This window comes from Ursus arctos, unplaced genomic scaffold (assembly GCF_023065955.2).
Source record: "Ursus arctos isolate Adak ecotype North America unplaced genomic scaffold, UrsArc2.0 scaffold_15, whole genome shotgun sequence".
Taxonomy (NCBI): domain Eukaryota; kingdom Metazoa; phylum Chordata; class Mammalia; order Carnivora; family Ursidae; genus Ursus; species Ursus arctos.
Genome location: NW_026622819.1, coordinates 4760760 through 4785016, shown reverse-complemented (window position 1 = coordinate 4785016; position 24257 = coordinate 4760760). Strand labels below are relative to the sequence as shown.

The following is a 24257-nucleotide window of genomic DNA, read 5'->3' as shown; positions in this document are numbered from 1 at the left end:
TTTCATGTAAGTAAATTTAGATCCCAGATGCAGGGCTGTGAATTTTTCCAGTTTAGTTTACTTGGCAAATATGTGGGGTCTTTGGCATCAAGAGCCAAAGGTACAAAGCTACGTGATGCCCGCCTCTGTGGACGGCATGTGCAAGGAGACAGTCAGGACGCAGGGCCCTCCCCAGGCTCATGCTACAGCACTGCCAACAGAGACTGAGAGCAGAGGCGGAGCTTGTGACCCATGTCTCCTGGTGTCTGGGAGATGAGTGGTGTGAGCAGTGTCCCGACTGAGGTCCATGCCACAGCTCTGCCCCTGGCCTCACCGTGGTCCCTACCGTGTAGTCTCAAGTTAGCGGCTCCAAATGCTGCTGCAGCCCAGGTGCACCTGTTGGAAGGGAAAGCAGGGAGGGTGCTGGCTCCGGCCCTCTGAGGCCAGTCAGAGGATTCTTGGGTCCTGGGCTGCAAGAGCCTCCCACACTCAGTGGTTCTGAATGCTTCCTGCAGCCGTGTGGGGAGGAGGAGGGGAGCCAGGGCACAGCCGTCTGCCTCTTCAGAGCCTGCTGCCCACTGCATTCTCAGCTTCTCCCCTTCCTCTGCCATCATCCCTTCCTACCTTCCTTCTCCGTTGCTTTCCCGTCTGCAGGCTGGGCACTTCCAGGGTCTGCAGCCCTCGCGCCCCACCTTCTCCTCCTCCCCTCCCTCCCACCTTTCCCCTGGAGAAGGCCCTGAGCTCCTTCCAGACCCTCCCAGCTGCCCTGCCAGGGAGGGACTGAGCGTGAGATGTGCTCAGAATAAAGAAGAGACTGATGTCCTTGGCGCCTCTCTCTCTTTCCCGCTCTCTCCATGTCCTCCCCAGGCCATGCTGCAGGACCCTTAGGTTAACATGGCACTATATTAGGGGATGATGCATATATTTTAAGGCGCCCTCTGGGCAGCCTGTTCATGCCGTGGCATTTATTAATTTGCAAGTGTGCACAGACTGGAGCATCCACGTCCCAAAGGGATGCTAATGCAGTTGTCCATGGGTTTAATCAAAAGAAGCAGCTGGGGCTCCGGGTGAGGTTTAGTTATGAAATGAAGGCCCAGAGCAAAACAGAAGATGGGCCTTTTATGTAAACTGTTATCTGACCCCTTTAAGTTCGGGCTGTGAGTGAACATCGAATGCCCATCTTCAGGAGAGTATCATGCCCCATGGTGAATCCGATTGTGTTGCAGGAGCAGATGGAGCCCATTATTATTATTATTACTGATAACCATTTATTCACCATCGGCAACGTGCCACCAGAATGTCACTTGGCCCAGAGGGCGGCAGCCTTCCCATGTGCGTCTGGCGGGTCAAACAGTCTTGGTTTGCAGGGTTTTTCTTACTGCGAGTCTTGTTATGCTTCAGTAGTCTTGTTTGTATGAATGCTCCACAGCGGGCGAAAGCAGACGCACACTTGGCGCCGTTATTTCCTATGCTCGTTTCCACACTGAAAATGCACGCAGTGCGATGCGTATGGTGCATTTCAGCCCCCGGCTGCCTCCTCATTAGAGATCTTCCAGCAAACCGGACATTCCCCATGCATATGTTCAAGTTTGGAGAAAGGCTGCAGCCAGCCAAGGGAAGCAGAGCGTGTGCCCCTTCTCACCTGCCAGACACCCGAGCCCAGGTTCCTGCTGCCCAGCAGGAGGTGTGCCAGGAAGGAGGGGCGGCGAGGCTGACCAACCCGGCCCCGGACTCCGTGTGGCTTGGAGCCCATGGTTAGAACAAGGTGAAGGACGGCTCTGTGTGCGCTTGGCTGGCTCATGCCAAGGTCAGATGGAGGTGAGTGCCAACCTCCGTTTCTGCTTTCAAGTAGTTTCACTCTTGGTGAATGGTCAGAAATAAAGTTTGCATCCCCGTCCAGGACAACATACCCAATGTTTCATAAAATAAAACCTGCTTTGGCCATACGTGTGAGTCTTGACCTGTCTCATCCTGTCCCTGTCCATCCTCCCCACTCCTTCCTTTATCCTTCTCTTCCCGGAAGTGATGGTGATCCACTAAACTGGGGTCACAGCCCACTGAGGGCTGCTGCCTGCTGGTGAGAAGTAACCCTGTGCTCCCGTGGTGCTCTTGGGATCAAAGGAGCCGTGTCGCTCTAAGCTACTGCAGTTTAAAACTGGCCAAATCTCACAGCTCTGTTATCATTTCTCTGTCCTTACCCATGTCCACCCCCACCGTCTGGCCTTCCTCCAGCCAGCTGGCCTCGGATGACCCATGGCCAGCGGCCCTGCACGGGCCTGACATGAAGGAGGCCGTGGGCTTGGAGGGCCACTCTTGGACCTTCTGGCTGCTAACCCCATGTGTATAACGTCTGCGAGGGGTGGGCTGTAGATCAGACAGTCACCCATGGTGGAGGAGAAGAGATGTCAATGTGTGTAGAAACCTTCTTCCCAGGAAGGGCAAGGGGGAGGGACAGAAGGAAACTAACAAGGAGGAGGTATTGTCACAGCAGCACCGAGCGGGAGGCACTGCCATCCTCGCTTGCCCTTGGAAGCGAGTCCAGGAAGGCTGAATCCCCGGCCGAGGCCCCGGGCTGGCAGAACCCATTGTCTGCTGCTGCTGAGGCTCCGGCCATCTAGTACTTGCTCGTCAGGCGGTGGGTGAAGCCTCGGGCCACGGGGTAGCCCAGAAACAGGCCTGTGCTCGTCGCCTTGCCAAAGCGGAGTGGCCCACTGGGACCAAGGAGCCAGGAGAGGTCCTGGTTTCTTATGGTGGGAAGTAAGCAACACTGGTCTGTAAGCTCACACTTGTAAAGGGAAGACTGCCCTATCATGACTCCTCCTCTGAGCAGATGGCCGCCTGCCTCCAGAGCTGTCCTCTGAGGTGGGCAAGCCCAGTGCCTCATTGGGCCCCTGTCCACTCCGCACCCACTGCACACGTCTCCGACCCCAGTCTGGGGGCCACGGCGAATGCAGCACATGGCACCCCTCACTCAGGCGGAAGAGGCTGAGGTCCAGGCAGACTGCAAGAAGAGCTCTGGGGTGGATGCAGAAAGGTTGTCTCCAAGATTGCATAAAGAGGTATTTTTAAAATCCACCCAGAGGTGAGCTATTCCAGCAGCAAGAAAGGAGAGTAAGGGAATGGGATGCAGGGGAGGGGCAGGGGAGGTGGGAGGCTGCTTCCTGTCCTGCACTAGGGTCTCATCAGAGGCAAGACCCTGCGCTTACGTTCCCAGGCTTCTGTGGGGTGAGAAACGTCAGACATGCTTCCGCCCGGACCAGCCAGGAGCAGGCTTGTCAGCTCCTGTGTCTTTCTTGAGGGCCATATTAATGACCTTATCTGAGATGCTTTGAGGGTCCCCTCTTAGCCCCTTCAACTACATGTCTTATCCAGAGCTCCCATCAGTCCCTTAAATGTTTGATTTCTGTTGTAGAGCAAATGTTAGATTTGTCTTTCTTGGTTTCCAGTATCAGCGGCCCCGGTATGGATCACCCCTCCGCCTTTATCTCCCACCGCAGCACTGACTTCTTGTCCCTGGCTGCTGTCTTACCAGCCGGGGTAAGTACATTAGAGATGGTCACCTCTGCCGGGATCCTGCAGAGCCATGATTGCTTCTAAACTCTATCTCTGAGGGGCCGGGGTCCCTTTAGTTTTGAAGGAATCCATTCTCAAGACTTTGGAGATAGAAAGTCCAAGAGTTACTGGTCCCTAGAGCTGGACAAGACCTGGGCCTCAGGTCGCCTCGCGAACGCTTGCTGAGGTCCTTCTGCAGAGAAGCGTGAACATCCACGTGGCCTTTCTGTGAACACCAAGGGAAAGAACCTGGTCCCTCCTCAGGCCGCCCCTCCTTCCACCTGGGGACACAGGGTTGTCGGAACCTTCTCTCGTATAGTGAACAAAGCGTGTTCGCCTGCAGCTTTCCTCTCTTGGTTTAATTTTTGCTCTCTGAGGAGCACATTATCTACATGTCTACTGATTCTTATAATATAATATGTTTTGGGGTCTTCTCATTAACTTTTCGTTTGAATGAACACCTGTCTATCATCTATCTATCTATCAATCATCTATCTATCTGTCATTGGTCTGTCTGTCTATCATCTGTCTCTAGCTCCATGTCTGGCAGATATACCTGAAGATGACCCTCAGTGAGTCGCTCTCTGTGTAATCCCCTCCCCCTTGAGGGTAGGTGGGACCTTTGAGTCCTAACCAATGGAGTATAACCAAGGAGAGGGCACGTCTCTCCCAAGACCACGTTATGTTATCTAAGACTCCGTCTTCCTTCCACTGGCCTCGAAGATGCAAACGGCCATGTTGTGAGCTGCGTGTAGACTGAGGTGGCCTCCAGTGACAGCCTGTAGGAAGTCGGGCCCTCAGTCACAGTGCTCAAGGAGATGGAGTCTGGAGCTGGAGCTCCTGGCCAGTGTGACATGAACACGACGTGTTCAGAGGCAGGAGACCTGAGTGACGACCGTTGTTCACGTCACCCATCAGAGTGCACAAGCTGTAGCAACAGACCCTCCGTGAGCTCACATGGCAGGCGAGGAGCCGTGACTTTCTTCCCTTCCGGGGTGGGATGGGGGCCCCTCTGCACGCGAGGACAGTGTTTCTGCATCACAGCAGCTGTGGTCTTGATGAAGAAGAGGACGGGCGGAGGCTCCGGAAGGCCTCCCTGCCCTTCTCTGCTCTGCTCTGCCCTCCACGGGGAATGGCTCCAGCCCCTGGCTGGTGGAGTCAGCTGTTGCTGCTCTGGTGGGTGAGTGTCCACGCCTCAGTCCCTAGACCAGGGAGTGCTGTCTGCCATGGCAAACGAGACTTCGCGGATGAAGTTATGTTCAGTATCTTGAGATGGGGAGACTATCTGGAGGATCCAGACAGGCCCAAATAATAGTAAGTGTCTTTGTTGGGGGAAAGACAGGCAGGAGATCAGAGGATGAGGTTGGCAAGTGACAATGGCAGGAAGAGGTTGGGGTGATAGGGAGGGGACCATGAACCAGGGAATGTGGGGGCCCCCAAAGCAGAAAAGGGGAGGGAAGGGATGTTCCCCTGGCACCTCCAGAAGCCCCCCCCCCCCCCCGCAACTCCTTGACTCGCCCAGTGAGACTGATTGCAAAATGCTGGCCTCCAGCACTGTAAGAAAATAGATTTGTGTTGTTTCCAGCCTGTGGTGTTTTCTTAGTGCAGCCACAGGGAAGGAAGACAGCCACCGTTTCTGTAAGAGGCTTGCCTCTCCTGCCTGTGGCCACGGGGCTGACGGTGCCCCTCTGTGCAGGCAGAGCTCTCTCCTTGTTGAGCCGGCCACGCGACCCGCCTCATCCCACGAAGCGTGGGCAGAGGGGATGCAGGGCACTTCCAGGGCCCAGCAAAGCCCCACGTGGTGGTCCTTGGCCAGCTCTCACTCCCCTTGTCCGCTGTGAGGACAGCATACCTGTTCCTCAGCCCAGACCCAGGAATGTTGGGGAGGTGAGGCAGAGCAGAGTGACGAATAGCCCTTCCTTATTAGCCGCGGAGATGGTTTGTCCCTGCACACAGCGTGGCTTCTGGCCTGGGTTGGCCTACGGGCAACATGGGCAGGAGGGTTGCACCAGCCAGGGAGTCTCTATCCTTCTGTCAGCTCTGGGAGGTGTCCCTGGATCCTCTGTCCTCTCTTGGGCTCCAGGAGGTCTCTCCGGCAGCGGCTGAGTATTGGCTGTGGGTCCTGCTTTCCCCATGCAGCCCCTCCCGAGGACCCGGTTCCTACAGATAGCCTGGCCTCCGGGCTCTGCTAACACCTACCTCTTTCTGGTACCCAGGAAGGGTATCCAGGCCTGGGGGAGGGTTCTTCTGCTTTGCCAGTCCTTGGGTTGCCTCATGGTTTGGTTTTCCATCTCTTCTAACATCTTTATGACTAGTTTTCCATATTAAATGCTGTCTCTTGAACTGTCTGGTATGGCCCTTGTTTTTCTGGCTAGATAGAGCTGGAATCTCTGGTGAGTCAATTAAAAAGAAAGGAGAAGGACTGGCAGCTATTAGCAAAGGACACAAAATCCAACATGCAGACGTGTTTTGGTGGTGGCAGGGAATATAAGGAATGCATGAAATCTCCAACCAAGGAACCGCAATTGACAAATGCTTCATCCTTGCAAATGGTGCTCAGATCCCTACTCTCTTCCTGACGCACACACATTCGCGCACACAAGCACGCACGTGCATAAATCTAAGGAGCCTTCAACTCCGCTTCCTTGGGAACTGTTACAAGGAAGCTTTAATCTAGAGATTCTGGACTGAAGCATGGAAAAAGAGCAAATGCTGCGTGTTTGCAGATAGTGGCTGCAGTGATTCCTCCCTGTCTGCAATGTGACTTCGACACTCTTCCATCAAGAGGCTGCAATCTGTGTTTCTGCTCCTTGAATCTGGGCTGATCTCATGACTTACTTTGACCAACTGAAGTCGGCAGAGATGATGCCGTGCCAAGTGCAGGCTTCTGAGAACCGTGCCCAGCCATCACTGAACAGCTCAGGGCTAGTATGCTGGAGGATCAGAGACTTCGTGGAGTAGACTGAGATAGCCAGCTGAGGCCATCCTGGACCGGCCACCCCCCAGCTCATCCAGCCACTGAGCTCAGATCCATGAGTGAGCCCCGGTGAGACCAGGAGAACAGCCCCACTGATCCAAGCCTGATGTCACCGGGGAAGAGCTTGCCTGGGGTCCCCATGAGCACAAACACTGTATTATACTCTGAGAGGAAATTAAACATCATCGTAGATAGCCTGAGCCCAGGACTGTGGACATTTCCAGTTCTACTGGTGAGAAGCTCACAGGCCCACAGTTGGACACAGCTTTCAGCAGGTAGGACCGTTGCAGCCGGGCAGGAGTGGGACACCGACAGCTGCTCAGATGTCAGTGTCTTCAGCCCTTTTCACCAAAACATCTCTTCATATCAAGAAGGACTCCAGCCCAGATTCATAGTCTGAAAGAGGGATAAAGGACCTGCTTCCGCAGATTTAAAAAAACAAACATTTCTTCTCTCATTTAAAAAATATGAATACTCTATAGCTTAATAGGCTTGCGATTTATTTGCATAGAGCAAAATTGTTGGCATGGAAAGCGCTCCTTGTTTATCCTGATGCTTTTTGTTTCTTTGGTGCCCCCGTCGCCCTGGTTGAAAAGCATGGTGGCAGGGTGGGCTGGGGGCCTGTCGAATTGTGGAAGAACTTGCTGCTAGGATTTTAAACCCGGTTACCAGTTGGTTCTTGGACCCGGGTCTGCATTTTTAGCAATGCCTGAAGGCAAAGTAGGCAAAGCACCTGGACTAATAGGAGCAAAATAGGAGGAGGAGGGGGAGCAAAGTAGGCAAAGCACCGTTAATAGTTGCTTCATATGCATTCATCCATTCCCCTCTGCTGGGAGGAAAATAAGAGGCTTGGCTAAGAATGAAGTGAACACGGTACATTAGGAAACAATGACCTCACCTCTAACAGTTGTCCCGAATGGCTCTTGAGACGGTGCAGGCTGGCCCTCAGCTGTTCTCCTTCTCTTACAAGGAAAGCCCTTTGGCAGGAATGTTGGCCACGTCTTCATCCTGCTTCTGCTCTGGGGTCGCTGTGCCCTGCCCTTCTTGCTCCTCCACAGTCTCTGCCTTGGAGCACAAGCCACTCCGGTCCTGCCGGGGTCTTATTCCCTTGGTGGTGAGTCAACCTGGGACCCATGCACAAATTGCAGAAACTTTCTAGTCTTTAATGGTGAATTTTAGATTTTCAAGCTTTTTGGCAACTGTGATTCTAGAGCTCTCATGACTTGTCGATGGTGCTGGCTTCTGTACCAAGCTGTGCAGTTGTTGGGGGCAGGGGGAGGGGGACTCTCGATGATGATGTTAGTCTTACGCTGGGTGATGCCGGGGAAGCCCCTCTTTCCTTGCCATTCCAGGAACTGAATGGAATAGCAGAGGCTTGGAGAAGAGAAGAGCTTGCCTCTGAGGTGTGATTGGCACAATAATGGCCCTGCAAAGATGTCCACATCCTAGTCCCTGGAGCCTATAATAGGTTAGGTTAGTGATAGACGGGAATCGAGGGTGCAGATGGAATTAAGTTGCTAATTGGCTGGCTTTAATGTAAGGAGTTAGCCTGGACTATCTGGGTGGGTCCAATGCAATCACGAGAGTTGTTCAAAGTGGAAGGGGGACAGAAGAAAGTCGGAGGGAGATGTGAGTATAGAAGAGACAGGACACAGAGATGCAGTGTTGCTGTCTTTGAAGATGGAGGAAGGGGCCGTGAGCTGAGGAGTGCGGGCGCCTGGAGAAGCTGGGGAAGGCCGGATGGATTCTGCTCCAGAGCCTCCAGACAGGACTGCATCCTGCTCTCACCTTGATTTTCAAGCAGTGAGACCTTTTCTGAAATTCCGACCAGTAGCACCTGAAGATAAATTTGTGTTGTTGAAACTGCTAAGATTGTAGTTAAGTTGCGGTTGCCTGGAAGAGTCTCCCCCACCTGAGGTCATTCATTTCCCGCCAGCCAGGGCCATCTTGGCTTCCACGGAGGGGTGGGATCTTATTCTAGTGGTACCCTTGAGCTCATACAGAGCAGCAGGGTCCATCCCTTTCTACACCCTTTCTAGAACTCTCCTTGGTGAGTGTCCTCCAGGACAGCCGTGGGGCAAGAAGGAAGGAAGGTGAGGGCTTCAGCTAGAGGGCCGCAGGAGGGCCCTGCCCTTGCAGGCGGTGGGCCTGGGGCTGAGCCAGGCTTCTAGGCAGCAGGGGAAGCCCTCTCCAGGAGCAGCCCAGCAGGAAGCAGCATGAGAGACCCCCAGGCACCCAGAGTGAGGGCCCGCCTGCTCGCCCCATGGAGAGCAGCCACAGGAGAGGGGTCTCCCACAGAGGAGCTCTGTACCTCAGTTGCCTCCCTAGCCGATGTCACACCGTAGGGACCCAGGAAACATCCCTTGGAATGCAACAGACTCTTAGCCCTGGTTCACCCCAGTTCTGCATCTGTAAGGTGGGGGGGGGGGGCATAAGAGAAGCTGCCTGGCGAGGCTTTGAAGAAGCCATGGAATACGGACCTATTTGGTGAACTCTCAGGGGTGAGAGACTGGGAAGCTGCTGCTTTCTTGCCGTGTCATGCATTTGTGGGATATTAGAATTTCCGTGGGCGAGGATCAGTGCCCGTTTTCTCTCTGATGCGTTTCTTTTCAAACTCCAGAGAACTGTGTGCAGAAGCCCCTTCAGAGGACAGAAGGCTTGCTTGGCAGAATTAGCCCCTCTCTGAGGCTTCTCGAAGGCAGGGCATTCCGTCTGTCACGTCTGTGGTCCCCGGGGGAGTGGGAGCCCCCCTGGCTCTCCATCGCCTCTTCCCTGTACTTTCTCATCCTCCAAGTCTGCGGCCCCTCCTAGCACGTGTCCCCTGGCCGCCATGCCTGACCGGCGGGCCTCTCCCCATTCCCCCATCCTTTTTCCCTTCATGTGCTCTCCCGTCCCCATTTTTATGTCACTGGGCTCCTTGAGAAGAAGCCATGGAATGCCTGCTCTCTGTTCTGTTACCTCCTTAAAGCTCTAGCTATTGCCCCCAGCCTACCAGGGCCACATCCCCTGGGGCCATGCTCTAGCCTGTCCTCTTCACAGTGTCCCAGCCTCCAAAATCCCCATGCAGACTGCCCCCTCCGACGGCTTCCTCCACCTGCCCAGTGCCCTGGTGTTTCCTCACCATGGCGCCTTCCTATCCTTTGGAGGCTTCCTTCCATTCATTTATTCAACCATGTCTCCACCATGCTGTTCCCCATCCCTGCTCCCCTTTTGTGCCGCTAGGCTCCATGATTCTTCCCAGGATCACTCCTTTTAAGCGCTCTCAATTCTCTTGCCCTCTTCCCTCTGTGTTGTAATGCACTCGGAAACATTGCAGCCCTGATTAAACCCATCCACCTGCCCCCGGGGTCTGCATCCCAGGAGAAGGTCGTGCAGCCTGGCTGGCACCCTCTCTGGAGATTCCTGCCTGCCAGCCTCAGAAGGTCCCCAAGCAGCCACGGTCTGCCGCCTTGTCCTGGCCTGCACCCCCTCTAGGGGCCTTTCCATGGGCTCACTACCCAGCCACCCTGCCTTGTTTTTTTTTTTTTTTTTCTGGGGGGGTGCTTAGGCATCATTAGGTCTTACTTTTTCTTCCTTTTTCCATTTCATTGGAGTATTACTTTCTCGTGCCTGCTGTGACAAATGACCACACAGGGAGGGGCTTAACACAACAGAAATGTGTTGGCTCATAGTTCTAGAGCCCAGAAGTCTGCCCTAAGGGTGATAGCAGGGTCACAGTCCCTTAGGGGCTTTAGGGGAGGGTCCTTTCTGCCTCCTCCAGCTTCTGGGAGCACCAGGCATTCCTTGGCTCGCAGCTGAGCCACCCCAACCTCTGTGCCCATCGTCACACGGCCCCTGTGTCTGGGTGACCTCTCCGTTTCTTATCAGGACACCGTCATTTCAGATTGAGAACCCACGTGGATAATCCGGGAAAGCTCCCCTCTCCTTACCTTAATCCATCTTTTGGCATATAAGGTAATATCTATTCTTTTGTTACTTAAGACGTTGGGAACTAGGATGTGGACATATCTTTTTGGGGGCCGCCATTCAGCTTACCACAAACATATGAAGGAAAATGGACAGATTCTAAAGGCACAGTTCAGTGAATGGTCTCAAAGCAAACACACTCAGGGAACCAGGATAGGGACAGAGGAACAGATGTCCCCTGTGCCTCCTGGCAGTCACTGCTGCCCACTACAAGGGCCCCGCTGCCTCCCTCCCACCCCCGGCACAGTCTTGCTCTGAAGCATAGATGCATGGAGTCATACGTGTGCTCTTCTGTGTGGCCTGCTTTCCTTCCCCATCATGTGCGTGCGATTAATCCCTTTGTTGTGCTTGTTCGTGTTCACCCTCGAGTAGCTTCCCGTTGCATGGGCACACCGCCGTCATTAATCTGTCCTACTCTCGGTGGGCTCTGGCTTGTTTCTGGTCGTTGGCTACTACCAATGCGCTGCTATGACCACTTGTGGGATCACGTCTCTTGTTGCACACTTGTCCTCGTTGCTGTGGGTAAATCCCTGGAGATGGTGAGCTGGGCTGGAGGAGGCGTGTCTGCAGGGCCAGTATCTGCTGTTCTCCAGGGGATGGTGCGCTCTTCCCAGGAGAGAACCAGAGCCCCGTTGCTCACTCCGGCACTTGAGCAGCTGGTGTGTGTGCAGCATGTCATGTTGACTTACTGGTGACACTGCCTGTCCTGTCATCGGTTACCCGTCATCCTTACCATACTTTCCTCCTCTGTGAAGTGCCTGTTGGAGTCTTGTCCATTTCTTTGAATTGATTTGTCTGGATTTATTCAATTTTTTTATTGATCTATAGTAGTTCTTTTTTTTTTTTCACTCTGGATACAAGACCTTTGTTGGATACATGTCTTGTGAATATCCTTTTTCTCCAATGGGTTGACTCTTCCCTCTTTCAGTGATGTCTGTCAAAGAACAAAAGTATTTAGTTCTAATGTGGTACCATTTATCAGGTTTTTTTTCCTTTTATGATTAGTGCTTTTCTGTTTTCTTCTCTCTTGTTTTATAAGCTTTATTATTTTGCCTTTCACATTTTGATTTATAGTCTGTCTGGAATTAAATTTGTGAATGGTGTGAGGTAGGGATCTGCCATTTGTGGTTTCCCTCTTTTCTGTCTTCTTGTCTTCTTAGTTTTTGGTGACTCTCCTTTTCCTGTGTTTGCTAGGGCAGGTCCTGTGTGGGTACTAGTGAGAGGACAGAGGGAACAGGAGAGGACACAGTCTCCTGTGACTTTGTTTCCCCCCTCAGCCCTCCCTGTGCTCTAGTCCCTAACGCCCTGCAGCCCAACCCAGCTCCGCTCTAGTGGACAGCATACCTGACTCTTACCTGTCCCTTACTTCTCACCTTGGGACCCTTCGTGCTTCTCATCCCCAAAGCCCCGCCCCTGCTTCATTCCAGCCACATTCACCTGCCACACTCGTCCTCACCCCTGCCACCTCATCAGCTCTTTCCAGAGTGTACGTCATGGTTGATGAGTGCACCTTGTCACGTCTCCCGTTCCTTCCAGCTTAGCTCAGTCTCCTAGACTCACCTCAGATGCTGGTTGACACCTGCTGATTCTGGTGGACTGGCTGCCCCTCCTCTGCACGCCTTCATTAGGACGCACAGTGCATGGCAGTATAGTGCTTTGCTTACACAAAGGTCTGTGAGCCTTTTCAGGGCAAGGGCTGGGCCTTTTTCCTCTTGGCATCATTGCATCTGTTGAATTGCATGAAACTCTATTACCCTCAGTACAGCCCAAGTCAAGTTTTTAGAGAAATATAGTTTGTAATTCAGACCTCAAGTTCAAATTAGATCCATGAGTGCCTATAAAACCCTTTGGAAACATGATTGTCAGCTGTTTCATTGGTATTTGGGCCAATAAGTTTCTGTGTTCCACACTGCTGTGCTGAGAGGAACTCTGAGAGCCCACCCTCACCCCCCTCCAAATGCATTATTCCCACGGTGAGTAATGGGCCTGACCACCCCCCACCCAGTAAAACAATGCACTTTAAGACGAAGAGCTTGCCAGGTGTTTGTGGGGTGACTAAAGAGGCCACTGGACACCCACAGTGCCATTTTCCTGGTTTTGGAGGAAACTGTGGGACTCCAGCCAGGGCTAGGAAAGGTGCTGAGGGGCACTGAGCTCCTCCTGGCTCCTGGTCCAGGGCACGATGGGAGTCCTGACTCATTTGCACCCATGCAGGCTTGCCCCACACTGCATGTCGCTATTGGTGGTGCTATCCCTGCCCCGAGGGTGGTAGTTTAGGTCTTGAAGAGAAGGAGTGGGGACAGTGCTACCCAGAGACAACCTACAACGCCCTGTGTAGCCAAAGACACCCTGGGACGCAATGGTGCAGGCTGGAAAGTGCCTGGTGTGACTGACGGCCCGTTTATGAGCGTTTGTGCTTGGATATGTTTCCTGAGCCTGGGTATGGCTGCAGTGAGAGCTCCCTGGTATTTACCAACAGATGCCTTTCCGTAGTTCTTCTAAAATGAGGCACAGACAGAACAAGAGCAACAGCGACCCCCCTCAGCAGGTCTACTTTGCCTCTTTATCAGAAGGTTTCAGATCCTGCGTCTCTCCCACCTCCCCTTCCCTGCCCTCAACCAGTGGCCGACGTTATTTTAGGGTTCCAGCCATAAAAAGAAAATTCTTTAATTTAGAGATGAATGTCCAGGCCCCAAGCATATTGCTTTTACAGTACAATTATTGCTTTTGGGGGTGGCAGGTAATATTGTCACACTCATTCTGGGACCAAAAATGAAGGTCCATGAAATGCACCATCTCATTAAACAGTTCACAAATTGCGTGCTCTTCCACTTTTATTAGCTGCCCCGTTTGACAAGGGTAGTGATTTCGAAGCTGTGGAGAGAGGCAGTATCCCCCATATATAATTGCATGACGTAGGAGAAAAAAGAATCATGGGTTTTCCTCGCGCCTTTGACGAATCCAACAGGTGTGTGCAGATTCCAGGTAAGTGATGCCGGATGGCACGCTCTGTTTTTCTACCGTTTTAGCCTATCTGTGTACTACTTCCTGTCTCTCCTAACCTGTTGTACACTAATGGCCAGTTGATAATAGGATTCCCAAACATGAGTGCGAGGCACATAGAGACACGAGCCAGCCAGAGGGTGTGTTTGCCCCCGTGCGCCTCTCCTTCAGGAATTTGGACGGCGCCAGGGCACCGTTTCAACAGTAGGGCTGTCCCGTCTCAGAGCTGGTGTGCACCGCTCGCTGGCCTGCCCCTGCCTTGCCTTCCAGGGCATGAGGAGGCGTGGTATCCAGCGTGGGACCCTCGCAGGGCTCCAGGGTGAGGCTGAGCTCCGGGGTTGGGGCCATTTGGGCCACGTCTCCAGCCTCCTTCTCTGTGGGTGACAGTACTGTGTGGTTTCTCGTGGGGACAAGCGCTTCTGGAGAGAAAAGCGAAGCAGGAAATGTGTGTTCTGAGTCAGGGCCCCGCTGGCCCCCGCTGCAGACCACCCACCCATCTGCTCTTGCCGCAGCTTTGGCTAAGTCATGTTAGAAGCCAGAGCGGGGTTCGTGTTCCAGGCTGGAGCCATGGAAGGGCTTACCCGCACCTTGGGGACCCCTCTGAGGCCTCTGCTCCTTGGGTGGAGGGTGCATGTGGGCTGGTGGTAAGAAGGTCAAGGGGCCCGGCGAGGGTGGCAGCACCGCTGGCGTGGAAGGTCATCTCCAAGGGAAGGTCAGGCCTCTGTGAAATTACGGTGTGAGTCAGCAGAGAAATGGGATTCAGAGCCGTTTAAGCGGAAATCACCACAGAAATTTCACCCCACAGCCCTCCTTTTATAGATCAGAAGGCCGGCCCGCTGAGATGAAACAGCTCGGGAGGCACAGATGTGGGCCCGGAATTCAGGCGTCCAGGTTCCAGCCCTGGGGTTTCCCACCACGCCATCGGCCTCTCTTTCCCGGGAGAGAGACACAGGTGCCTCAGTCAGGGTCTCACGGCCGCCACCCCTACCTCCAGGCTCTTGTTGCGTGGGTTCCAGGTGCGCGGTAGTGCGGAGATGAACCTACGGCAGTAGCGACAGCCGCAGGTAGAAATCTGCTGTCATGTGAAGCTTCCTGTCCGGAGCAGGCCGAGGGCTCCCCCGCCCACCCCGCCACCGTGCCCGCGTGCAACACCCCAAAACTGGGGCTCCTGCTCTGGGACTGCTGCCCCGGCTTCCTGCCAGCCAGCCTGGCCAGCAGCCACAGCCCTCCTCTGCCTTTGCCCCCTGAGGCCTGCCAAGCCCCGAGGCTGTTATGGGGCAAATTTGTCCCCCAAAAGTCACGTTGGAGTCCTGGTCCCTGGTGAATGTGACCTTATTTGGATAGGTCTTTGCAGATGTCATCAGGTTAAGATGAGGTGATAGTAGAGGAGGATGGCACTCAACCCTCAAGCGGTGTCCCTGTAAGAACAGGAAACACGGGGACAGGCACGGGGGGAAGAGGATGTGGGGTCACACAGGGAGACTGTCACACGACGCCAGCGGCAGAGACTGGAGCGACATGTCTACAAACCGAGGAACTCCCAGGGACACTGGCAGCCGTGACAGAGGCATGGAACGGATACTACCCTGAAGCCTCAGAGAGAGCAAGGCCATTGCCACCACCTCGATGTCAGACTCTGGCCCCAGAACTTGAGAGAATACACTTCTGCTGCGTGTAGCTGCCCACTTGGCTGTTGTTTGTTACAGCGGCTGCAGGGACTCCTGTGGCATCCTTGGAGTCTGCTCCCAGGATCTCCCGCACTCACCACCCACCATCTGGCCAGACCGCAGCCACCTCCTAACTGCTCCTCGTCCCTCTCCCAACCCCGTTCCCCACCCCTCCCAGATCCATCCTCGCCCCTTCTAGAGCCGCTTGCCGAAGCACACCTGGGATCCTGTCCCCTCTGCTCAGCCGTCCTCAGAGGCCCAGTGCTGCGGCACCCTTGACAAGTCCACGGTGTGGCCACCTGCCCTCTGGGAGCCTCCTCTCACCCCCGTCCCCCGGTGTCCCTGTGTCATGTTCCACACCAGCCAGTCTGCAGGTCCGCTCTGATTCCGTGTCGGAGAGCTGCTCCCTCCTTGCCGTGTTGCACACGTCTGCCTGAGCTTAGACGCCCCGGCGGCTGCCTTCCTGCCCTGTTCCTGTGCCCTGCGTCATGTTCCTGCCTCCATGCCGAGGGCAGAGGGAATGGCATCCTCCTGTCCCCACTCACCTGCCCTCCACAGAGCCGTCTGAGCCCAGGTCACAGATGGCTCCCCAGGCCCATGGCTCTCAGTAAGCGTTTGTGCTGGAGGTCTGGTTAGCCATGCTGCCCAAGCACAGGCCAGGAGAACTGGGGAGAACGTTCAGTCTGCGTGAGCTTTGCTCATCTTGGAACGCTGTATTTTTGATGAGTTGTGTAAAAATAAATCAGTGACCTTTAGGTTTAAGCTTTTAAAAAATGTTTTTTAAACGATGCTGGTTATAACTCAACAGAGAAATAAATTGGTGCTACACACTTGTGCTGATGTAAGAAGCTTTTACAAAAAAATGCTAAAGGCAATCTCCCCAGCATCCCATCAGTCACTAAAAAGCCCATTGAAACGGTGTTGAAACTCATATTGAGAAGCTTAGGAATGCAAGGAAATAAACTTGATCGTAGTAGTCAGATCTCCATTAGAATCAGATCAGTTTCATTGAAAACATACTTTAGTATTAATATAGATTCTACGTTATCTTATTTACAGAGAAGCGGTTCATATTCTGGTTCATATCCACAACCCCTCAGCATGTGTTTTGAGATGATTTCTCTAGCTTGTGAGGGGACGTGTACTAGATTCAGGAAACTGAGCAAATTATATTCCTCGGACATTAGGGGGTGTTATTCTCAGTCTAATTTCCATATTTTTTGGAGCTTATTTTTCTAGAGTCTGAACACAGCATTGAAAGCCAGGGGCTTCTCTTCTTACGGTGTAGGAGAAGCCCGGGAGTTGGTTCATTTGTCCACTCATTCATTCATTTGGCAAGCAATAATAACAAACACAGTGGTGATGTGCAGCCAGCTGCAAGCAAGGACCTGGCTCTGCGTCTGTGGAATGACTCAGCGTGATCAGAAGGTTAAGAGACACATTCAGGAACAACTGTTCCCCAGCCACTGTGCACTGGTCTTGACATCACTCCAAACTGGGGTGGGAAAACCAATCACGGGTGTCCAGTGGGAACGGAGCCTCTTGCTGGGTGCTGATGGGTGTGGGGAGGTGAGTGACTCTGGACGGGGGCCGTGCACAAGCCCTGCTCTCCAAGAGTTCAGTGGGAATACAGAGGCAGGACACAGAGTGGTGGAGCAAAAGAATATTGGAAGAGTTTTGTGCAGCCTTTTGTGGTATGACATTGGAGGTGCCACCTAATTTATCAAAACTAAATTCTGCAATGCAAAGATAAAGACTATAGAAAGGAACACTTCGATTTCACAGATGGGAAAGGGAGGTTATCGTTAGTTTTAGGTTCAGTTTAGTTGGAAGGTTTATTATGGAGTGTCTCTCCATCTACCCATTCGTCCCCTCATCTTCCCACCTATCCATCCATCCATCCATCCATCCACTCACCTTCCCATCCATCCATCCATCCATCCATCCATCCATCCATCCATCCATCCATCCATCCACTCACCTTCCCACCTATCCATCCATCCATCCATCCATCCATCCATCCATCCATCCATCCATCCACTCACCTTCCCACCTATCCATCCATCCATCCATCCATCCATCCATCCATCCATTCATCCATCCATCCACCCACTCACCTTCCCACCTATCCATCCATCCATCTATCCATCCATCCACCCACCCACCCACCCACTCACCTTCCCACCTATCCATCCATCCATCCATCCATCCATCCATCCATCCATCATCTACTTTCATACTTACTGGAAAATTAACAAAGATATTTAAAAGGTTTGCATGTCTGTTCTGTGGTTTCTGAAGTAAAAACAAACAAAACCAAGCCTCAGGGAACCAACATGTCACCTGGCAGAACTAGCAGCTTCAGAAAACCAAAATATTTCAGGTTCCTGGGTGGCAGTTTGTTTCTCCGTGTATAGGCTAGATATTTTTATTCCTCATCTCCAGGGACTTCCATATCCTTCAGAAGTATCATTTTGGCTATAATTGTTAAAATTTAACATGTATGCTGTTCTGAGTTGCTAATAGATCTACAAAGACACGGTCTGTCCTGTGGATTTGCAAATTGAATAAATGGTCAAAACCCAAAAGCATTAAAAATACTCAAAGGTGAAAAAAAATTCAGAGATTCCCATAAGACCAGCCAGTATCAGATGATTCCTCCCCTGTCCTCGCTGATTCACCATCATACCCTGTGTCTTGTGCCACTTTAGAGCATGGGATTGGGAATCCTTCCAGGTGCAGGCCACCTTGAACTCTGTCCCGGTTTCAGTGTATCACATGGGTGATAGATGCTGGCAGACATATGGGCTCTGTACAGAACCTGGGGTTCCCATTTGGTTGCCACATCCGCCATTCCTGGAACCAGTCTGCAGTGTGACAGAGCCCCTCTCCAGGCTCTCCAGGCCTTAGCATCCATTCTCCTCTTTCCCAGGTCTCTCCCTGGAGCGCCCATTTCCTGTAAATCTCTTCCTCCCAACTCCCCATACCACATCTGGGTGCTCCCCGCCATTGGCCTCTGGGTTTCCTACGGGAGGGACACTCGAGACCCCATGCTCAGCAGAGCCCAGGGCATTCCTATTCCTCTGCTGGAACCAGTTGTAAGGGTCTGTAAGGCCATCTATGTGCCCTGCCTCCCTCTTTGGTAGCATGCCAGACAGGGCATCCAGTTTCTCCATTCTTGCCATGTCTTTCTTGTTTGTGACTTGATGATGTCCAGATGATTCCACCCCTGGCATGGTGTGGAACACCCCTGGCTGTTCGTCTCTACCGACTCCCCTCTGTTTAATGGACAGTGGAGTAGATGTTGAGTCATAATGACATACTCCTACTCAATGCCTATAACGACTATCACCTTCCAGCCTCTAGGATCAAAGCATAATAACCAATAAGCATGTGGTGCTGCTGCTGATGCTTTTAAAAATGATTTGCATATTTCAGCTCAGATAATCCTCAAAATAAGTGCTATGGACTGAATATTTGCAGCCACCCCAAATTCATGTGTTGAGACTCTATCCCCATTGTGATGGTTTTTGGAAGTGAGGACTTGAGGAGGAAATAAGAATCAGGTTGGGTCATGAGGGTGGAGCCCCCATGATGGGATTAGAGCTCCTATAAGAAGATGAAGGGAGTAGAGCTTTCTTTCTCAGCCATGTGAGGTTACAGCCAGAGGCAGCTGCCTGCAACCAGGAAGTGGGCCTTCATCAGGCACCAGATCCATTACTTCTTGGCCTTGGACCCAGCCTCCAGAACTGTGGGAAATAAAGCCTTGTTGTTTAAGCCGCCTGGTCAACGATAGTTTTGCTCTACCAGACCAAAATGACTTAGATGATATTCTGAACAAGACAATTCATCATTAAAGCCATTTTACAAATAGGAAACTGAGGCCCAGAGAGGCTAAGTGACTTGCCCAAATCACCCAGCTGGTAAGTGGGAGAGTCCAGTCAAACCTGAGTTCAGACAACCGAGCATGTGATGCCCTTTGATTGCTCCCTTTCTTCCTCACTGCCTCAGAGCGCCCAGAGGATGCTCCAGCCCAGGGGCACTCCCCGTCTCCGCATCTCTGCCCCTGTGGTTCTCGTGCTTTCTCCTCTCTCCTCCTGTCCTCCATGCAGTACTGCGCCGTACCTCCAGCCCCTCCTGGCATCATGCCTTGCCTCATCTTGTGAGCTGCCTTCTCCTAAGACCATGTGTGGAACAGCCGTGAGGAAGGCAGGACACTTGGATATGGTCATTTATAATTCGTGTTCATGATTCCTCATCATACCAGTCACACTGCTTCATAGATGATAATGGTTCAATATGTGTGGATTATCCGGGGAAAAGCTTGCTTCATGCTGACTCTGCCAAAGGAGGGGTGAAGTCATAGTTATATAAGCAAAATGAAGTGGAAAATGAAGGCAATTATGTAGATAATTCAAAAAGAGGGAAAAAAGAAGCACTTTTTGGGTGGGGGGGCTTAATTATGTGGATTTATCAGATGCGAGTTAAAAAACGTGTAATTACCCAGACAATGGGCTGAGTGTTCCACTTCACTTGGAGTGGGTCAGAGAGAGCGTGAGTTGGGCACTTTGTGTGCCAGACTCGGCTTGGAGGCGAACTCATTGTCAGATTCTGGGAAACCCAAGTGGCTTCTCTGAGCTCTGGTTTTTCTCTGTGGCAGAGCCGGGCCCAGCGATTGGCACAGCTGTTCTGAGTTACATCATCACCCTCCGGTTAAATGTCTCGTCTTGGTCCCTAATCCTCTGCACTCAACACTTTGGCATTCATTTTATGCCCTGCTTTCTCTAATTGATACTCAGGAGTTTTGTCTCTCTGATGAGGTTACAAAGTCTGTGAGGCTGAGCTCCAGCCCTGCTTTCTTGGCTGAGCTGCCCACCTCCTCGAATCCTATAGTGGAGAATCAGGGCTGGGACAAGCACGGCATTGATGGAGGGGGGCAGTGACGTCGCTCCGGCCCCCGTGTCCTGGGCAGCGGTCCTCACCTGGCTGTTCGCGACTGTCACCCACAGAGCCTCCGATGTACTGGATCTGGGTTGGCCCCAGAATCAGTATTTCATTAAGAGCCTCAGGTGATGCCAGTGGGGGTCGTGAGATTGTGCAGTGGTTACAAATACACCTCTGCGTGGGCTGTGGACACCTGGCTGCTCCATCTTACCGGGGCAGTAGGGGCTCACCATCAATGATGATGAAACTGACAGAGACTCATTATGAAATCTTCCTCGAGGCCCACGGGGACCATGCCATGTAAGAAGCAGTATGGTGGCCAGGTCTTCCTGTCCTTGATAAAACATCTCTTTGGGTTGGTTCATTCTCTAGAGGACAGATGTATAGTAAAATTCCAGCATATATTGACTTTAAGTGTTACGGCCAAAAATAGAAGATTGATTCTTTGACTCAACCTTTAAAAAGATTCCTTTTTAAAGTAGCAGTTCACGAGATGAGCACAGTCTTGTGAGAACCTGGAAATTTAGAAGCAAACGGTAGAGCATCATCGGTTCCAGGCTGACTGGCTGGCATGCACCCACGTGGGCTATTTTGGGCGTGAACTGGTCTTGGAGATGCTGTCAAAGTATGTATGGTGTTGGGCCTCATCCAGTACTAGCACTTCCATTCGGTTATTAAGCAGAAGCCCCAGAAGGGGCAAGGCTTGAAATAGGCAAAAACTTGCAAGGTTTGAGATTCTGTTCAAACTCCCCATGGCCAGCCAGGCTTGGAAACAGCAAGCATCAGAATCTGGTGAGTCAGCATTTGAAGGTGGATCCAGGCTCGATCTGGAGATTTTGACTCAGCCATCAGTGAAATTCACTATTTTCTCTTGAAGCGTTTGGTGACCTTTGGCTTCATTCAAGCTCAAAAAGCAAAGGCAAAGGGAGAAGGAATGGATTCGCAAACTCCTGAGTGAAGGTCCTATTGTCTGAGGTGCTGAGATCCATTCATCCACTCTAGAGCCGGATGGCATCTCCCTTGCCTCTGGGTCTTCCTTTCCCATAACTGAGGGGGGAGGGGTGGAGGTGGGGAGCAGAGGCCCTCAGAGAAGGGACAGGGGGAGCTAGGAGACACACAGAGACCCTGTCAAAGCCCACCCAGGCATCGGGCTCCATGCCAAGAGCTCCACAGAGCTCAGAAGGATCCCCAGTCCCGTGTCGGCTGACACATTCCCGTAAATCTCCAGTTAAGACTTGGAGCTGGTGTGCAGCTGACGCTAAGTGCTTTCTGCTCTGAGTGCAATTATGTACTTCTGAATAACACTCAATGCGCCCTTTGAATGTGAAAATGGGTTAGATCAAAACGCCAGAGTGTACCTGCATCCCTGATGATCCTTTTTAAAGTAGCTGTGGTTTCTGACATTAAGGGGGAATGTGAATTTAGCAGTGTGCTTTTATGTCTCTAGTCTGCGACTTGCTCATTCAGGCTGTAGGTGCTCATAAACAGGGAAACAACAGAAGAACATCAAATATTAATTCTGTGTCTGTATTAAAGTATAATAAGCAGCAGTAAGCATGTGTTAAGCTGTCAGGAGGCTGGATTGTACAATGTAAGTTGGGGCCGGATTCATCATTATCCCATGGACCACGAGCCTCGCCAAGGATGGTATTTATTCTCTTCGAGGCCTTTGCTTTGGTGTCAGGATGTTTTCCTCAGGCGTTTCTGTATGAATGATTTCCTCTTCTACTTCTTCATAAATATCTTTATTGCTGTTGTTTTTTAATTATGAAAAATCTGTGTGTTTATCTTTAAGGATTTAAGGGATGTAGAAATGAGTAATAGGTGCTCACTTCGGCACATATGAAATTGGAACGATACAGAGAAGAGCATGGATGTGCAAGAATGGCAAACAAATTTATGCAGCCTTCTATATTTAAAAAAAATAAATAATTGGAAATTCCCGTAGGTTTATTTCTTGTTTGTAATTTAACATTAATCTATGCAGATATCTTTATGTATATAACACTTATTATTAACTTTAATTTTAATTATATCATACTAAAGATATTATTTTATGTCTCTGACTTTTTTCACCTAGTAGTGCATATTTAACAACTTTCTATGAATGTATATTATTTTTTATAGAAAATTATATTACAGAAGATTAGGTAAAAATACATTATGATATTCACTGGGCAGTCATTAAAATGTGAATTGTCCCGGATTTCAAGATATACTACAAAGCTGTAGTGATCAAAACAATATGGCACTGGCCCAGAAACAGACACATAAATCAATGGAACAGAATAGAAAATCCAGAAACAAACCTGATTATATGGTCAATTAATCTTTGGCAAGGGAGGCAAGAATATGCTGTGGGAAAAAGGATGGTCTCTTCAACAAATGGCGTTGGGAAAACTGGACCACTTTCTTACACCATACACAAAAATAAATTCAAAATGGATTAAAGACCTAAATGTGAGACATGAAACCATAAAATCCTAGAGGAGAGCACAGGCAGTAATTTCTCTGACATTGGTCATAGCAACATTTTTCTAGATATGCCTCCTGAGGCAAGGGAGGCAAAAGCAAAAATAAACTATTGGGACCATAGCAAAGTAAAAAGCTTCTGCACAGGAAAGGAAATAATCAACAAACCTTAAATACCATCCACTAAATGGAAAGAGGTATTTGCAAATGGCATATCTGATAAAGGGTTAGTAATCAAAATGTATAAAGCCCAAATAATCTCATTAAAAATGGGTAGAGGACATGAGCAGACATTTCTCCAAAGAAGACATCCAGATGGCCAACAGACACACGAAAAGATGCTCATCATCACTCATCACCACAGAAATGCAAATCAAAACAGTGAGATGTCACTTCACACCTGTCAGAATGGCTAAAAATCAACACCACAAGAACCACCAAGTGTTGGTGAGGATGTGGAGAAAAAGAAACCCCTGTGCACTGTTGGTGGGAGTGCAAACTGGTGCAGCCACTACTGAAACAGTAGGCAGGTTCCTCAAAAAATTAAAAATAGAACTCCTATGTGATCTAGTAATTCCACGATTGGGTATTTACCCAAAGAATATGAAAACATTAATTTGAAAAGATAGATGCACCCCTATGTTTATTGCAGCATTATTTACAATAGCTAAATTATGGAAGCAGCCCAAGTGTCCATTGGTAGATGGATGCATAAAGAAGATGTGATACACACATGTGCGTGTGCGCACGCACACACACACACACACTCTGGATATTTTATAGCTATAAAAAAGCATGAAATCTTGGCATTTGCAACATGGCTGGACAGACCTAGAGGGTATAATGCTAAGTGAAATTAGGCAGTCAGAGAAAGACAAATACCATATGATTTCACTCATATGTGGAATTTAGGAAACAAAACAAATGAACAGAGAAAAAAAGAGACAAAAAACCAGACTGTTAACTCTAGAGAACAAACCGAAGGTCACCAGAGGGGCTGTAGGAGGGGGATGGGTGAAATAGGTGAAGGGGATTGCGTGCACTTAACTCGATGAGCACTGAGTCATGTATAGAATTATTGAATCACTGTATTGTACACCTGAAACTAATACAAGACCGTGTGTTAATTATACCAGAATTAAAATCTTTGAGACTGTGAGTTGTCAAGATTATATGATTACATGGAAATACGATGGTCTATAAATGAAATGTGATATGCAATTATTCATAAACCAAATATCCAACTGGAGTTTTCAAACAAAATGTGTTCCTTGTCTTGTTTAAGGTGACTTTGTCTTGGGGCACCTGGGTGGCTCAGTCAATTAAGCGTCCAACTCCTGATTTTGACTCAGGTCATGATCTCGGGGTCATGGGATTGAGCCCCGTGTTGGGCTCCATGCTGGGTGTGGAGCCTGCTTAAGATTCTCTCTCTTCCTCTGCCCCTCCCCACCCCCACTTACACAGTCTCTCTCTCCAAAAATTATAATAATAATAATTTATAAGAAAAATAAGATGGATTTGTCTTGATTAAAAAAAAAATGAATTGCTTCCCTGGGAGAGATTCCCTTCGCTATCCCTGACAATGGGCTATCCACGTGGATTTTATTTCTCACAGTGAGCCAGGAGTGATTTTAAGGGCAATCCCTTACCCACCTTGACCTCAGTAGGCTTGTTCCCCAGCAGCCTCACCAACTGAA

At 50.7% G+C, this 24257-nt stretch overlaps 1 protein-coding gene and 1 pseudogene across 3 annotated transcripts in view; both read left to right on the top strand.

The window, feature by feature from the left end:
- MED10 (mediator complex subunit 10) overlaps nucleotides 1–24257 on the top strand; it is a 209910-nt gene that overhangs the window by 13831 nt on the left and 171822 nt on the right. The window lies entirely within an intron of this gene.
- Nucleotides 21913–22007, top strand: LOC113260978 (U6 spliceosomal RNA; annotated as a pseudogene).